This window comes from Octopus sinensis, linkage group LG2 (genome assembly GCF_006345805.1).
Source record: "Octopus sinensis linkage group LG2, ASM634580v1, whole genome shotgun sequence".
Lineage (NCBI taxonomy): Eukaryota > Metazoa > Mollusca > Cephalopoda > Octopoda > Octopodidae > Octopus > Octopus sinensis.
Window position 1 is genome coordinate 143,710,392 of NC_042998.1, and position 14,409 is coordinate 143,724,800.

General features: G+C 37.9%; 1 long non-coding RNA gene across 2 annotated transcripts in view; it reads right to left on the reverse strand.

Annotated features, from left to right (window-relative positions):
* Positions 1-1,245: 1,245 nt before the first annotated feature.
* Positions 1,246-14,409, reverse strand: part of LOC118761823 — a 15,093-nt gene continuing 1,929 nt past the window's right edge. The window contains exons 1-2 of one of the 2 annotated variants that reach the window (XR_004997664.1): positions 11,268-11,280; positions 1,246-1,335 (exon numbers count right to left, since the gene is read on the reverse strand). This is a non-coding gene — a long non-coding RNA (uncharacterized LOC118761823). Of the gene's footprint in view, positions 1,336-11,267; positions 11,281-14,409 lie in introns of those variants that run through there. The other variant, XR_004997661.1, reaches the window with a different exon arrangement.

Consider the following 14,409-nt stretch of genomic DNA (forward strand, 5'->3'; position numbering starts at 1 on the left):
AGATCATGAATAATGACTTCGAGTAGTGGGTAATTATCTCGGATAGTTGATATTCCTCTTTGGTAGTGGTTAGTGACATTGGATAGGGAGTAATGATTTGGGGGTAGTAAGTATTGATCTTGGGTATTGTGTAGAGACTACGAATAGTAGATAGTGGTCTTAAGTAGTCGACTGTGACCTTAGATAGTGAATGGTGAGCAGAAATCCTGGATGGTGAGCATTCTTCTTGAATAATAGGTAGTGAACTTATGATGTGGATTGTGACCTCAATCATTACAAAAGAATACGACGACCCTACATTACACTGTTTCGGATGCAGCTGGCCCCTGCTCATAGTACCTGGAATGAACTCCTATCCAGGGTAACGGATTCACTTCCCTTCGACTTCGAAATACTGGGTTAATATCAGATACAGCCGCTACTAGGCCATATTGAGGAGGGGGGATGGAATGCAAAACTGACGACCTTGTCTTCAGGACTTAGATCTCACCAGACTGTAAATACGCTCCCAATCTTTCAGTAGTTCAACTCAAAAGTTATCAACGACGAACAGTTCATTTAACCTATAGGCTGAAATCTTCCCAGGAATATAAAACATGGAAGGGAATTTGTTCCACCAAACTGTCTTAGATTCCTGACATCAAAAGCAAGACTCAGATAATCCAAAAAATCACTAAGAAGGTGAAAAAAATTATAAATAATAATGATTTTATGATTGGCTACAAAACATTAGATTTGTCGGAGAAAATAAATCAATCCGATACGATCTTGTAGAGATGAAAGGGGAAAAATCAATCCCAATGAGATTTCAACCGAGACCACAGTAGGGCTGCAACCTTTTTCCTTATTTTTTTTCTTATTTTTTTTTTTTTTAGATATATATTTCGGTTGAAGTATTAACGTTTCAGTCAATTCCGGTTTGGATGTGAATAATAAGACTGTAGAGCATAACAGATATTGGTTTCAAATTTTGGCAGAAGCCAGCAATTTCAATGAGTATATCGATTACATCGATCCCAGTGCTGAAATGGTACTTATTTTATCGGCCTTGAAAGGATGAAAGGCAAAGTCGACTTCGGCAGAATTTGAAATCAGGACGTAAAGACGGGCAAAATGCAGCTAAACACAATAAATATTAAAAATAGTATCGTGTTATAAACTAACCTTTTCCAGAAACACTTTTCATTACTTTTTTCTATGGTACGACTTACCTCAATAAGTAGAGTAACGGGCAACATGTACATCTTACAAAACCATATTCAGCAATACATACTAATTATTAAACTTACTATTAAGTCCACCTTCCTAATGAAACATAACTGTTATTATCCGAAGCTTCTAAGAGTGAATACACACAGAGGACTATATAAATATAATAGATTGCCATTTGGTCTGAAGGTCGCACCTGAAATATTTCAACAGTTCTGTCTTTATGTTCTGAGTTCAAATTCTGCCGAAGTCGACTTTGCTTTTCATCCTTTCTGGGTTGATAAAGTAAGTACCAGTTGCGTACTGGGGTCGAGCTAATTGACTGGTCCCCTCCCCCAAAATTTCGGGCCTTGTGCCTAGAGTAGAAAAGAATATTTCAACAGGCTATGGATGCGATGTTGATGGACTGTCAACTTGAAATTCCATACTTCGATGATGTATTAAAAGTGAATCTCGTGATCAGCATATCGAACATGTCAAATGTGATTTTCAAAAAATAAGAGATTACGGTTTCACACCCAGTGAAGAGAAACGTGAATTTTTTTTGCCAAAAATTAAATATCTAGGATAAATTGTAGATAAAAATGGAAGACGACCTGGCCCGTCGAGGGCAGACGCAATTAGTGATATTACAAGCTTTTCTTAGCCTAGCGAGCTATTATCAAAATTACATACCAAACATGTATGAATTGAGAGCTCCACTTAATTTGCTAAAGAAAGACGCCAAATAGAATTGATGAAAGGCGTTTCAAGATAATTAAAAAATATTAATTTCGGATTTGTCACTGGCTCATTTCGATCCTGCAGCAGAGATTGTAGCTTCTAACGCTTCTGAATATGGTGTAGAATCAGTTTTGCTATACAAATATAAAGACGGTAATATGAAGGCGGTGGTTCATGCCTCAAGTGCTCTGATTGCAGCAGAAAAAAAATACACTCAGATAGAGAAAGAAACTCTAGCGATTATTTTTACCGTGAAGAAATTTCACAGATTTCTCCACTGTAGAAAATTTCGGCTTCAGATGGACCACCGACTGTTACTATCAATTTTCGGATCGAAGACAGGAATTCTTACCCATACAGTTAACAGATTACAACGCTGGGGTACAATATTGTTAAATTACAACTTTAAGATGGAGTGCATTCCTTCTAAGAAAATTGACCATGCGGATTGTTTATCTAGGCTAATTCCGAAGAATGCAGAACCGCTCGAAGATACGGCGATAGCTGCATTACAATCAGAAAAGAAAATTAAAAACGTTATGTGCAATGTCAATCAGGAGTTGCCAGTGGCTGTACAAGATATAAAAAGTAAATCAGCGGAGGACAAATACATCATAAAAATGAAGGAAACCTTCAAAAATAAACAAAAGTAGAACACGAAGGCGAAATATTTTTTACTCTGCGATGATGTATTAATGTACACACGAAGAGTTACGTGTATTGACCGACAATGGACCAGGACATTGAAAATTTGGTGAAATCATGTGGAGGTTTTGCGCTAGCAGCCAAGGCACCACCGGTAAAATACCAATCGTGGCCTGAGACGGATCGTCCATGATCCAGGGTACACAGAGACTACGCTGGACCAGTGAATGGCGCGTACTACTTGATCATTGTTGATAGCTTTACTAAGTGGCCGGAAGTATGTAGGTGCAGTCAACCTACCTCGGAGGCAACAATGAAGTTCCTGCACGAACTTTTTGCTCGATACGGTGTTCCGGACACCATAGTATCAGACAATGGAACATAATTTACAGGATACAAGTTCAAGAAATCCTGCAAAATGCATACGTTCAAACGCGTTTACTCCACCCTACCACCCAAGGTCAAATGGGCAAACAGAACGATTCGCGAGCGCTAAAAAAGGCAAGGAACGAGTTAGGAAATGATGAATCGCTAACTAAATTTTTATGGGTGTACAGAATAACGCCCAATCCGATTACCAGTTGAGGCAAGTCGCCTGCAGAGCTAATGTTCGCACGAAAGATTAAATAGATTTTCGACAAATTGTTGCCAAAGGAAAAAACGTTTAGAGAAAATACAAAAAATTCAACTAAACATTTTGATGTCGGAGACAAAGCCCATTTCAAAGTATTCAAGGACGGTAAAGAGAGTTGGCAGGATGGTGTAGTGACTAAAAGAATTGGAAACATTATGTAATTTAATAAAAGGTCAGCGATGGGAGCATAAATGACACCTAAATCAATTAAAAATCAGACACACAGAAGAAAGGAAGTAAGTTCCAATGGAAATGTTTTACGATATGTTCGATTCGCCAGCACCGAAAGAGATTGAACCTAGAAAGAGCAGTAACAGAAAACGGAAACAGACTAAACATTTAGAAATAATTCCTAAGCGGAAAAGGTACTGAACTCTCCATCATCATCATCATCATCATCATCCAGTGTTTTAAATCCGGGTCTTGTCCCCGTTAACGGGGGTGGCCGGATCTACCTCAATGCCATAGCAACCTCCTTCACACCATGTCACCATCTTGCCCAGTTTTGGGCGTCCTTCCTTCTCAAGTCAATTCTTCCAATCTCCTCCTCCACCTGTCCCCTCCACGTTTTCCTAGGTCTACCTCGCTTTCGCGGTCCATTTACCTAAAACTCAAGTACCCTCCTCAGAACATGCTCCTCATCCCTCTCCAACAAATGCCCATACCACTGCACTCCATTCGCCCTAGCCAGCTGTTCCACCGATTCCTCCAACCCCATCATCCCCATCAAGTCCTCAGTCCTCCTCTTATCAAACAGCTTCACACCACGTATTTCTCGTACCATTGTTCTCTCGGTTCTTCTCAAAATTGCCATCTCTCCCCCCATCAGACACCATGTCTCACTCCCATACAGCATTGCAGCTCCCACGCAACTCCTACAGACCCTTTCTTTCATCTTCAATGAGAACCTTTTCCCATATAACAACGCTCCACATTCCCTGAACATCACCCAGCCAAGTCTTGCTCTTGCTGTCACAGATGCTTCACATCCACAACTTATATCCACCCTATCTCCCAAATAACAAAGCCCTCTCACCGTTTCCACCTCGTCACATAGCGTTTCCAGTGGTTCTGCCAGCCCTCCAGCTCCCTTCTCACATCTTCCACAGGTAAACTCTCTTGCCAGTCTTGGGGTCACCTTCTTCATTTTCGTACATCTAACATGAATCCATTTCTCACATCTCGTACACAACACTGTATTTGCAATTACCCTCCTCCCACATACACCACATGGATCCACCTTACTCTTTAACACTTCTTTTTCCACCCCGCTTACCATCACCTTTGTCTTCCCGAGGTTTATCTTCAAACCTTTGTTCTCAAACGCCTCCTTCCATTTCTAAAGCTTCTCCCTCAATTCCTCCATCGTCTCGCTCATCGGAACAAGGTCATCTGCATACAGTATCTCCATTATCAGTCCCTCTCTTGCACTCTCCGTCACCATATCAACCACTATTGCAAACAACAACGGTGACAACACAGATCCCTGATGCACACCAACTTTCACTGCAAACTCCTCCGACAGCTTTGATCCAATTCTAACTCTTATCTTTACCCCCTCATACAAACTCATCACTGCCCTCTCTATTACCTCTAATGCACCTATCTTCCTCAATGCCCACTTAATCACCTTCCTTGGAACCCTATCAAATGCCTTCTCCAGATCAACGAAGCACATGTACAACTCCTTCTCCTTATCTCGGTATTCCTCTTGCAATCTCCTTACAATGAACACTGCATCTATTGTCCCTTTTCCTGGCATAAAACAAAATTGCATTTCGTCCACATCCACCCCTTTCCAAATTCTCCTCTCCAACACCCTTTCCACTATCTTCATTGCATGCTCCAATAACTTCACCCCCCTATACGCCACTCATCGCAACCCCCTTCCCCTTGAAGATCGGTACCACCACACTCAGTGCCCAATCATCCTGGCATTCCTCTTCCATGCAGCACACCCTGACAGAGCTCCGTCATCGCAACAATCCCTATCTCTCCACTTGCATTTTGATGGACCAGCTGCTTTTCCTGTTTTCATTTCCTTCATTGCCTCCACTATTTCCTTCTGACTAACCCTCTCCACTTGCTCCTTCACCACAGCAACTTCCACCCTCTGATCCCATTCATTCTCTTCGTTCATAATTCCCTCCAAATGCTCCTTCCAAACTCTCCCCCTGTCCTTCTCATTAAAATTCAACCTTCCATCACTCCCCTTCATGCATCTTTCTCCCTTAACATCTCTTCCATCTTTTTCATTGGTTTAATAGACCTAAATTGATTTAATAAACCTAGGGAAGCAAAATTTCAAAAAGAGAGGGAACTGTTGGAAAAAAAAAGAAAATAATAATAAAATAAATTCGTTTCCTATGGAAGTCGAAATCTCAAAAGGGGAGATGTGGAGAGAGTCATGATACCCACTGCAAGAATTGACTTGACCGAACGACTATAAATAGTAGCGGTCTCAGTGAAAAGCAGAGAAGGCGTTAATCGTAGTAAGTCATAAGGTGTCGTTTTGGTAGTTTGTCGTAATATCGTTTGTTAGTTCGTGGAGAGTTCGTGGAGAGTTTGTTGGATCGTTACGTTGTCGTTACCCTGCTTCGTTATATATTTTACTGTTACTACACGGTTAGGGTGTAAAAAAGTATCATCATAACAATTGGTGATACAACACATATTATAACCGTCAAAAAATCAAATAGTCTCCCTTGGCATGACAAACAAAATTTGCATCTCAAAGACTAGTGTTCTTCTTCTGAACAAAACAATACTTCCTTCCCGATCATTTGCTGACACTCTACAAAGATATATTCTATTAACATAGAGTTTTGCAATTACTCCACACCCAAAACCTCTAGGCTAGATCGAGAATAAAAAAAAATGGGGTTGCCTGACTTAAAAACCCCGAACGACTGGAAACATTTATCGTTGACTGTGAGAAAGAGATTCAGCATATCATTAGAACAATACGCCATGCATACATTGCCTGCAATATTGATAATAAAGGCAACCACTCCTTCACCTAGATTAGATTCTACATCCCATCCTGCTTTGAAACATTTGTTTTTGCTATCCAGGAATAGGTGATAGCTACTGATCAATAATAATTGCTGACAAAAAACATCGATTCTACCATAGCAGTGTAGAAGATATCGCTTACATCATCGCCAGTTTCTCAACACCTGAAAAGTAGTACCTTCGTTTGAAACATGACCACATAATCTTGTTATTTACAATGTTGCCTCTCAGGAGGGATTGTCCTGAGAGTCATACCAGGAATTATAACAGAATCTAAAGGCATCTACAGCTTTAAATATTAGAAATACTGGTGGGACATACATTTAAAAACAACAATCTGCCGCAAATACAATATACCTGTAATTGTTCTATAGAACAGAACACGAAAGTCATTCACTGTTTTTGTTGCAGAGATTAGTTGATCAACAGGTGTGAATGTCTCCACTAAGGTGGCGGCGAACTAATCTGGAACTTAGAACCATTTGTACGTGTTATCACAGGCATTCTTGTACCACAGGTACTTTTGTATCACAGGAACCCTTGTATCGCATCTGTACATGTGATTACTGATATACAGGACGGCTGACTGTTTAAGAAGTTCCCTCCACAATCGTGAGGTACCATGTTTAACACTTTGTGTCTGAGTTTGCTTGGTATCTTGTAGGTTAGATAGAAATGAGTTCTACCAGTCCTTAACACTTATATGATACTACGTACCGATAGCTGAAGTGGTCTGTGGCACATGTAGCTCAATGTAATCTAAGTTGATCTACGTTTAATATATAGGGCTGTCAGATAAATACGCTCGTTTCATTCCAGTGTTGTTTGAATTAACGCGAAAAATTTATTTATCGTAGTCTTTTATGGTTATTACAGTTCTATTCTTCCCATACAACTTTTGTTTATCGTTTCTGAATTTTGAATATTTTTTTCCTTTTCAGATATATGTCGAATAGAGTGCCAAAGAAGAATAAAATGAATATTTTCCACAGCTGCTTCTCTACGCTTTCAGTCAAGTTTCCAAAGTTGCCAAAGTCACTCGAGATATTTGTGCTGTGTACAGAAAAGGGGCTATTACTCAAAACACTTCACAGAAATGGTTTTCATGCATTAAAGTGAAATTTGATCTCAGACACTGCGTTTCGGCCGACCTGCTCAGTTCAATGACGATCGATTGGACAACCTTCTCAACAAAGGTCTTCGCTAATTCACTACTCAATTCGCCCAGCAGATGGGATGCTTTTATAATATCGTCACCTGTTCCCTTCACACGATGGATAAAGTCCAAAATCTCGGTGCATAAGTATCGCGAGCTCTGAACGAAGGTGACAAACTCCAGCGCTCCCCTACCGCCAAAAGTTTGCTCGCTCGACACCAGGTTTGTTGTGGAGATAAAGATTTATTTACAGCATTGTCACCGGTGATGAAAAATGGTGTCTTTACGTTAATATAAAATAGAGGAAGGAATGGTTGACTCCCGATAATCAAGCATCACACCGAGCCAAGACAGACCTGTATCCATGCAAGACAATGCAGAGCTTTACGTTCTAAGAGTGCACACGCTCTACCTTTTACTATTTCTCAGTCTATGTTTCTGTCTCTGTCTGTCTGTTTGTCTGTCTTCTCTCTTTCTCCCTCTCTCTCCCCCTCTTTCTTTCTCTCTCGGTTTCTATCTATCTATTTATATAAATATATATATATATATATATATATATATATAAATGTGTATATATACGATCAAAGTAGCTAGTTTTAAAATCTCTAAACGAGATATTAGTAACAATACTAGACGGTAACTTTTTCTTGCCACTATACCATGGCTGTTTTGTAAAGAACTATATTACTACATTTTAACCCCAGGAAAACGTCTTTTCCAGCTGGTTAACGACACACAAACTGTGTCCGGTATATTGTGTGTAAAGGAGCAAATTACTCCCCTCCAGCTTGGCAAGACCAGTAGACCATGGTTTCTGAATTTTTACCCTTCATCAGTACTGGACATTTGCTTGCTAGAGATGGCATTCAATCGTCCCTACTCACAATATATAAACAGAGAGGCACCAGACAGCCGCTAGTCTCGTAACGAGCGAAGTAGCTGGTTCTAAAATCTCGATGCCTTACTCAAAATATATCGGGCGCAGGTCGTGTGTCGTTAATCAGCTGGAAAAGACGTTTTCTTGAGGTTAAAATGTAGTAATATAGTGCTTTACAGAACAGCCATGGTATAGTGACAAAAGAAAAAAGCGTTACCGTCTAGTATTGCTGCAACTCGTTTAGAGATTTTAGAAGAGCTATTTTGCTCGTTACGAGATCAACGGCTGTTTGCCGCTTTTCTGCTTATATATTGCGAGTAGGGACGATTGAATGCCATCACTAGCAGGCAGGTGTCCTGTGCCGATGAAGGGTAAAGATCCAGAAACCATGGTCTACTGGTTTTGCCAAGTTGGAGGGGAGTGATTCGCTCACTTACAATATATTGGACACAGGTAGTGTGTCGTTAACCAGCTGGAAAAGACGTTTTCCTAGGGTTAAAATGTAGTAACATAGTTCTTTACAGAACAGCCATGATATAGTGGCAAGAAAAAGTTACCGCCTATATATATATATAAAAATATATATATACATATACATATACATATATATACATATATATATATGTATGTATGTATGTATTTATGTACGTATGTATGTATGTGTGCGTGCGTACGTGTGTGTGTGTATGCGTATGTGTGTATGTGTGTGTATATGTGTGTGTGTGTGTGTGTGTGTGTGTGTGTGTGTGTGTGTGTGTGTGTGTGTGTGTGTGTGTGTGTGTGTTAATTTTTGCAAGGAAAAATTTGACAGTGACCTGGAAGTTTCGGCATGCTCACCCCCATTGGACTATCTGCTCAAAGAAACCAAACCGAAACTTGGGACTCAGAGTTGATGCTTTACTTGTAGAAACGAAAAATTTTTGAGTGGTACTTCGGCCTATTGTTAAATTGTTTTTAGTTATAATTTGACTTAAAAACAAACATTAATATTAGCTAGTGGAACAGGGGATAAACAATTTTTTAGAAACCACCTTGGGAGAGAAAAGTCGAAGGATGTGCGAGACACTTAAACTCCACTCCTTATTTTCTGTAAACATGAGAGACATATTACCATTATACCAAAGCAACCCTTCGAAATTTTTCTATCCTTTTTTAGAAGTTTACTTCTTAACAGCGACTATAGTATGTTGTTTACAGCATACGAATTTAGATCTCTATGTTTGCATGTATGCATGTATGTATGTATGTATGTATGTATCTATCTATGTATGCATGCATGTATGTATGTATATATCTACATATATATATATATATATGCATTTATATAAATATATAAATATATATATATGTGTGTGTGTGTGTGTGTGTGTAATATATTTAGATCATTATATATATATATATATATATACATTTACATACATACATAGCAGTAATTTATAAATAACTTGTTTTATATATATATGTGTGTGTGTTGACATAAACAGATTGGCAATACGCACGCCTTGCATTGTATTTTGGAGACAACTGGAATTTCAACGAACCTCATGTTTTCCTGTGTTGCCATTTCTTTGATCACAAGAATCAGAGAAAAGTATCCACTTAAGAACCTAGACTGGATTGAAAAAGAGTTTATATCAAAGTACAGAGGATCTCTTGTATTGACTAATATATAGGCATGCATATTTATATATATATAATATATATATATATATATATATATATATATATATGTGTGTGTGTGTGTGTGTGTGTGTGTGTGTGTGTGTGTGTGTGTGTGTGTGTGTGTGTGTGTGTGTGTGTGTGTGTGTATGTATGTATGTATGTATGTATGTACATATATATATGAGTGTGTGAATATATGTGCATAATATAAATACATGTGTATATGTATACATGTATGGATGCATATATATTTGTAAGTAATATATACATACACACGCACATAGGCACACACACAAATGCACGTACACGTGTGTGTGTGTGTGTGGTGTGTGTGTGTGTGTGTGTGTGTGTATGTATGTATGTATGTATGTATGTATGTACATATATATATGAGTGTGTGAATATATGTGCATAATATAAATACATGTGTATATGTATACATGTATGGATGCATATATATTTGTAAGTAATATATACATACACACGCACATAGGCACACACACAAATGCACGTACACGTGTGTGTGTGTGTGTGTGTGTGTGTGTGTGTGTGTGCATATATCTGTGTGCATGTCTGTATGCGTGTGCGTTTTAAACTGCTTTAAAAAGGCTTCTCGATCGGTTAAAGACTTACTGTTAGGCTGTTAATATAGCTGTTGGCCGCAAGACCTGTCTTACAGTGTTCTTTAATCAATAGATATTCTATTATCTCATGCTTGTGTGGCAAATTGAGTTTACTTGCTTGATTTTCGGAATTCAAAGATACCAGTCAATTGGTAATTAGCTTCATTGAAAGACAGCTAAAAGATGGCTGCCTTTCTGAATGGTAAATAGCGAGCGAAGTGAAGAAACAATATGATATGAAGGTATATCAGGAGAATAGGCTGGACGGCTGAAAGGGAAATAACTGAGATTCAAGTCAACAGTTTGCCTTTACAAGCATGTGTATATGTGTGTGTATGTACAGACATGCACCTATGTGTATGTAGACGTATGTTCATATATACATACATACATACATACATACATACATACATACATACATATATATGAACATACATATATATATACATTGCCAACCCAATGTATAAAAATAAGAAAATAGATATATATAAATTATTGGAATAATTAAAAAAAATATACAGTACTGTTTTTACTTCGTGGATTTTCACCTATCGCGGTGGGTTTTGGAACGTAACACCCGCGATAGTCGAGGGACTAATGCATTTGATTTTTGCAATTGGAGGTATTGTTGAAAATGTGTTTGAGGAAAGTTGTTAATAAGAGTATGAGGATGTAAATAAAAATGCCAAAATAGCAGGAAAATAATAAAATTATATTTACCACTCACCAAATATTTCATACAGGTTTGATTATTGTTACTATGTACTGAAAGTCGTAATCAATAAATTACTCGTTATTTTACATCACGGTGTTTTCTACTATAAATGCTCTACATAGTTTCACAATGTTCTACATGTGTATGAATTCAAAACTACCTAAATATATGCTTATTTACAGACGGATACATGATCTAACAAACAAGATATGTTCATTTTCTAAATGCTTTGAAGGGACAGCAGGTTTAGTTTATACAAAAGCTGCGCATTTACAACATATTTGACACATTCTGTGCCAAAGTTAGAAATGTACATAATAAGCATCATTATTCATATTCTCTGCAAAAGTTCCTGAAGAACAATACTTCCTGTATAGACATAAGAAGGTACCAACATACCTTGGCCTTCTGAATTTTCAATCTATAATTTCAAATTATTTCCGTTTTTGTTCTGCTAAATCAAGAAATACATGCTTGAAGAGTAAAAGGGCTGACGTTGAATACATGATACCACTCAGTAAGTTGAATATAATAGGTAGTAGTGGAATATACGAAGTAGAATAATTAACAATGCAATAAGTGTAAATATAAATACATATAGCGTCTTAAATATAAACTGATGACAGAGCGTATTATATATATATATATATATATATATATATATAGAGATAGAGAGAGAGAGAGAGAGAGAGAGAGAGAGGAGTGAGAAAGAGAGTTATATGCATATGTAAGTATATATATATGTTTATATATATTGGGTTGTCCGGTAAGTTCGTGCCGATTTTTAAAGGAAACAAAAAGGCCAATAAATACTTGCCATTACATTTTTAATCAACCAACTATGAACCATTTTGTTGCACAGTGTGTTTCCATCTTTCCTTTAACTTGAAAATACCCTCTTCCCAGAACTGAGGTGGTTTCATGGCAAATAATTCATCAAGGTATCTTTTTACGTCATCCAAGGAATTGAAATTGTTATCATTAAGACTATTCTGCAGAGACCTGAATAAGTGGAAATCCGAAGGAGCAATATCTTGTGAATTTGTAGGGTAGAGTAACACATCCCAGCCAAGCTGCAGCAATTTTTGTCTGGTTCCCAAAGAAACGTGCGGTCTTGCATTATCATGTTGGAAAACAACACCTTTCCTGTTGGCCAATTCTGGACGTTTCTCTTGAATTGCTGCTTTTAACTCGTCCAGTTGTGTGCAGTATTTCTCAGAATTAATTGTCTGGTTACTTGGGAGAGGCTCATAGTACAGAATTCCTTTCCAATCCCACCAGACACAAAGCAAGACTTTTTTAGGGTGAAGACCCCATTATGGGGTGGCTAAGGGTGGCTCATGTCGCTTACTCCCGGATCGCTTTCTGTGAACATTTCCATCTGTGATTTGCTTTAAAAAAGGCGCGTTTTCATTCTGTTTATAAAGCGAATCACAGATGGAAATGCGATCAAAAAGGTTCTTCTCACTCAATTCGTGTGGTACCCAAACATCTTAGCGATTTGTGTACCCAAGCTTTACCAGGTGCTCATGAACGACGGATTTTGATAGGTTGAGGCTTTCTGCCAATTCTCGGGTTGTGCAATGTGGGTTATTCTCAATTAATGACTTGATTTGATCATCATCTGTAGTGGATGGTCTGCGTGATCATTCTTTATCAATAAGGCTACAATCACCAGCTCGGAACCTTGCGAACCACTTCCGTACAGTTCTTTCGGACAAAGAAACATTACCGTAAACTGCGCATATTTCTTTGGTTGCTTGCGAGGCATTTTTTACTTTACTGAAAAAGAAAAGCATCAAGTGCCGAAAATGAACTTCTTATCTTCCATTTTAAAGGGTCACAGAATTAACACAGGTTATAAGAACATAAACCTTCTTCCATGAAAAGATAGCTTAAACTGTGCTCTATATGGAGGTGTAGTCAAATTCTATTTTATGGACTCAACCATGTTCTAAAATAAGTCGAAAGGTAAGGCTACTATAAACTGGCACGAACTTTCCGGCAACCCAATATATATATATATTATATATATATATATATATATATATATATATATATATATATATATGTATATATATATATTCTTTTATTCTTTATTTGTTCAGTCATTTGACTGCGGCCATGCTGGAGCACTACCTTTAGTCGGGCAAATCGGCCTCAAGGACTTATTCATTGTAAGCCTAGTACTTATTCTATCGGTCCCATTTGCCGCTAAGTTACGGGGACGTAAACACACCGGCATCGGTTGTCAAGCGATGTCGGGGGTACAAACATACACACAAACACACATACATACATGTATATATGTGTATACATATATATATATATATATATATTATATATATATATATTATATATATATATATATACGACGAACTTCTTTCAGTTTCCGTCTATCAAATCCTCTCACAAGGCTTTGGTCGGCCCGAGGCTATAGTAGAAGACACATGTCCAAGGTGCAACGCAGTGGGACTGAACCCGGAACTATGTGATTGGTAAGCAAGCTACTTTACCACACAGCCACTCCTATATATGTAAATATATATGTATAAATATATATGTAAATATAAGAGAGTGACCACTATGTGGTCTACTCTAGCAATAAAAATAGATCCGCTGGTTTCAGCCACGAAGAATTGTCTCCGATGAAAGTTAGCACAACTATTAGCGTAAACGAACAGGGCAAATAAAGAATAACAAAAATGCAGATTAATTCAGGACAACTGTTTCGCTATTAATAAATTATGTAATTTTACTCACATAACATATCTGTGACTCCTCGGCTGAATTTGTCTAGAATACAATTTACTCAATCGCATGCCAGATTTTACCATAACGATAAACACACATGCGGTTCAGTCGATTGCATTCGCCGTTATAATTCAAGTGCCCCCGCCAAAGCCCGCCAAAATTCACGGAAACAGATACTACATCAAAAATTAGATGCAGTATAATTACAATCAACTAATAAAGGTGAGAAAATTGGATACTAATTGAATAGTACCATCAATTCAACACCAAGTGGCTTAGTGCATAAAAACCAGGAATACAATAAATTTTATATGTAAATATAAGAGAGTGACCACTATGTGGTCTACTCTAGCACTAAAAATAGATCCGCTGGTTTCAGCCACGAAGAATTGTCTC